Source organism: Otolemur garnettii, unplaced genomic scaffold, assembly GCF_000181295.1.
Source record: "Otolemur garnettii isolate 467f Iridium unplaced genomic scaffold, OtoGar3 scaffold00062, whole genome shotgun sequence".
NCBI lineage: Eukaryota > Metazoa > Chordata > Mammalia > Primates > Galagidae > Otolemur > Otolemur garnettii.
Window position 1 is genome coordinate 1492036 of NW_003852457.1, and position 4440 is coordinate 1496475.

Below are 4440 nucleotides of genomic sequence, written 5' to 3' on the forward strand. Positions count from 1 at the left end.
AATATTTTCCAGCTCCATCCATGTGAACATGAAGGAGGTAAAGTCTCCATCTTTCTTTATGGCTGCATAGTATTTCATGGTGTACATATTTATTGATGATTTATTGATCCATTCATGGGTCGATGGGCACTTGGGCTTCTTCCATGACCTAGCAATTATGAATTGGGCTACAATGAACATTCTGGTACAAATATCTTTATTGTAGTGTGAATTTTGGTCTTCTCGATATATACCTAGTAGAGGAATTATAAGATCAAATGGCAGGTCTATTTTTAGTATTATTATTATTTTTTTTGAGACAGATTCTCATGTAGTCACCCTTGGTAGAGTGCTGAGGCATCACAGCTCACAGAGACCTCAAAATCCTGGGCTTAAGCAATTCTCTTGCCTCAGCCTCCCTAGTAGCTGGGACTATAGGCATCTGCCACAACCCCTAGCTATTTTTTGGTTGTAGTTGTCATTGCTTGGCAGGCCTGGGCTGGATTCGAAGTTGCCAGCTCCGGTGTATGTGGCTGGTTCCCTAGCAGCTAAGCTCCAGGTGCCGAGCCCTTTTCCCCATTTTATGTACACGGAAGCTGCAGATTGACCACAGTCTCCTAGCTAGTAAAGCAAAGGTGTGAGTCCTTGTCTTTCCGAGTCCATGGTTCTTGCTATTTCTGTTTTACCAAATTGTGTGTCCATTTTTGTGTCCTACCTTATTGGCCCAATGTCAATATACATGCATTTTTCCATTTCAGTCAACATTTATTGTCAACATAATTTTAAAGGATGTATGTGATGTTACTAGAACATTCTAAATATTATTTCAAAGTGTTAGACATTTAGTTTTGCCCCTTTAATTGTTAATTTTTTGAACACAGTTGTGATAAAGTTTATTTTTGTGGAAAGATTTTGTCTGAATTCTAGATCATATTCTTAGGACAGATTCTCAGAAGTAGAATTAGTCAAGAGGTATGGACATTTTTAAGCCCTTTGTTATGTACTGTAAAATTGCTTTTCAGAAAAGCTATCTCAAATCAGCATCACCAGCCGTGTTTGAGGATATTTATCTTACTCTCACATCCTCATTATCATGGACTCAAACAGATGTGAACTTAACTGAAATGTATATAATTTTGATTTCTAGTCACATAATCTTGAAGTAAATCATATCGATTTGATTTCTTTTTAAAAATTTTATTCAACCAGAGGAGAAAAGAATGTGTTTCTCAATCTTTTGAAGAAGCATTGTTTCTATCAGAAAACTTTATTTGGGCTTGGCTCCCATAGCTCAGTGGCTAGGGTGCCAGCCACATACACCAGAGGTGGTGAGTTCAAACCCAGCCTGGGGCCAGCTAAACAATAATGACAACTACAACAACAAAAAAGTAGCTGGGTATTGTGGTGGGTGTCTGTAGTCCCAGCTACTTAGGAGGCTGAGGCAAGAGAATCGCTTATGCCCAAGAGTTGGAGGTTGCTGTGAACTGTGACGCCATTGCCCTGTACCAAGGGTGACATAGTAAAACTCTGTCTCCAAAAAAAAAAAAAAAAAAAAAAGAAAAAGAAAAATGAATTTGGACATCAAGCTGGAGAAATATGAAGCTAATAGCAAGTTTTTTAAGGGCTGGGCTATTCAAAACAGTATTTTCAAGTTCGGTAGTTTATAATCCTTTACTTCTTAATCCCCTTTCTTTTCTGTATCTGTAACCAGCTTAGTGTTCTGTAGGTTGTTAAAATGCATTAACATGTCAAGACGTGGTGACGCTTTCTGCTCTCACCTATCTTTATTATTTGGGAAGTGAGAATAATGCCCTTTCTGCCAGTGCTTTTGGGGCCTTTTTGTTGCCCATTCATTTGGGCCACGCTGTCGTTGAGTTGTGTTTGTGAAGAAGAAAGAACTTTATTCAGCACATTTTTCATCCTTAGGACACATTTCTGCCTAGTTAAGTTTCAGATTCTTTCTTCTTTTAAACTCTCAGGAAAAAAATCATTACCAGTCCCAGGTCAGAAAGACATGTGGTTTTCATGTGGCTGTTGGGTCTGATAACAGAAATGTGGCTTTTCTATGGGTTGAAACTCAAATTTCAGATAAGGAAAAAATGGGTCAAAACATTTTAAAAGAGTTTTCTTCCTTTGGCACCACCCTTTCCTTGTTAAGCACTCATCAGCTTGATTTGGTTCTCAGGTCTGTTATGGGGACATGTGTGTTGGAGAAGGTGGGCCTGAGTAATCAAAGGAAAACAAGATGTGTGAGGCCCCTGGGAGGGGCAGAGATGGTAGCGCCACCAGCTACATTCAGCCAGTGCTGGTTAAGGCACATTTACTGAGCTCACAGGCCGTGGGCTCCATGTGGAGGACAGAGGAATGTGTTGAGAGGCACACAGACTGGTGGGAAGGCAAAGTGACTGAAACACAGGTGCGTGACCTTTTTTCCCACCCACCCAAAAAAGCACACATGACTCAACAGACTTTCCCCTCATTTGTAAGTATCATTCTATGAAATGTATTACAGAGCAAACATGCATTTCAGAATGTATTCCTTTTATTCCATAACCTGACTAGAATGGAGAGAAACACTGAAAATAAAAAGATACTGGGGAGGCCATTGGAGCTGGGATGTGAGGCTGGAGATGTGGGCTGGGGAGCATTCTAGGTGGAGGGAGAGCAGGTGTGTTCCTGCAGAGGCAGCTGGGAGCAGCGGGTGTGGGGCTGGTAATTTTGGTCCTGCTTCTTTGAGAGACCTTCTGTCACACTTCCAGAACCAGTCTTGGTACCTCCTTGGTACCTAGTGGCACAGGAGAAGTCTGGGCTTTGCACTGTGGACACAAGGGGCCCGTACCAGCACCTTCCCTACAGCGCTGATGGCAGGACCTTGAAGAGAATGAAGGGGAAGTACTTTGTGCCCTGAACTGTTCAACAGAAAGTTTCTTGTTCTGTGCCTATTTCTTTGGCACTTGGGACAGTTTGCAGGGTCAGTGTCCACATAATGTGGCTCATCCAGCTTTAGTCACATAGCACTAGAATTCATGTTTTCAGGGTGTGTGACATGTGCTAGTGATTAGGTATGGTTTGTCCTGGCCAAGACTCATGTTGAAGGTTATTTTTTTATTTTTTCATTTTTTTGAGACAGAGTCTCACTTTGTCGCCCTTGATAGACTGCCATGGCATCACAGTTCACAGCAACCTTAAACTCTTGGGCTCAAGTGATTCTCTTGCTTCAGCCTCCCAAGTAGCAGGGACTATAGGCACCTGCCACAACACCTGGCTATTTTTAGAGACAAGATCTCATTCTGGCTCAGGCTGGTCTCTAACCTGTGAGCCTAGGCAATCCACCTGCCTTGGCCTCCCAGAGTGCGAGGATTGCAGGTGTGAGCCACTGTGCCAGGCCATGTTTAAGTTTAATTACTACCTTTGTGGCAGGGCTGGGAGGTGGGCCTAGTGGGAGGTGTTTGGGTTGTAAGGCACAGGTCTCATGAATAGATTGGCACTGGCTCCCACAGGACTGGATTCGTCACTGTGAGAGGGCAGGTAGTTACAAAGCAAGGTCTCCCCTCATGTTTGACTCTGCACTGCCTGCCAGCCTTTCCTCTCTCTGCTGTATCTTCACACAGCTCATGGCCTTGCCAGGATCTGAGCAGATGTCAGCGCCATGCTCTTGGAGTTTCCAGCCACCAGAATCTGGAGCTAAATAAATATCTTTTCTTTATAAATTGCCCAGCCTCAGATTTTCTGTCATAGTAACACTAAACAGACTGAGACAGAGTAAATGGTGTGTGTGTTTTATTCTCTTAGCTGTTCTAAATTGCAAGCTAAATGAAAGTTTACTGATGTTCTGAGTATCCGCAATTCTGAGTATTAAGTTGAAAGGAATACTGTCAACATGCTTACACGTGAGACCACAAAATGTTTGTTACTGAACATTTCATTCGTGACCCTTTATATCCATGGTTCTTCTGGATTATCCAACATCACTTTCTGGGATCTTGGCCTTTTGATGAAACAGGACTAATCATTGCAAGGTGTAATTTTAAAGCAACACTTTGCGATGCAACATCTGATCAGGTGAAGGTGATACTTTATTATTACATAGAATTAGATTTCTTGTTACCATTGTGCTCCTGTCATTACAAAGTGAGAAAAACAGTAGTCTGGGTGCTTGAGTATAGGGAGAGCACTTGTGATAATATCAGCAAATGTCTCAGACCTTCTTTTGGTGCCTCCTTCCTACTGGAATCCCTTCTTGTCCTGTCTGGCCTATGAGAAAGCAATGAGGAAATGCACTGAAATAGGCTCCTTCTTTTTTTTTTTCTTATTGAATGGTAACGATGTACATTAATGCACTTCTGGGGTACAGTGTGGGGTTTTCACACACAATCCGAAACACTTCCATCAAACTGGTCAACACAGCCTTCATGTCATTTTCTCAGTTATTGCTTTAAAACGTTCACATTCTACTCTTAG

At 42.1% G+C, this 4440-nt stretch overlaps 1 protein-coding gene across 1 annotated transcript in view; it reads left to right on the forward strand.

The window, feature by feature from the left end:
- Positions 1-4440, forward strand: part of TRAPPC9 (trafficking protein particle complex 9) — a 727753-nt gene that overhangs the window by 408431 nt on the left and 314882 nt on the right. The window lies entirely within an intron of this gene.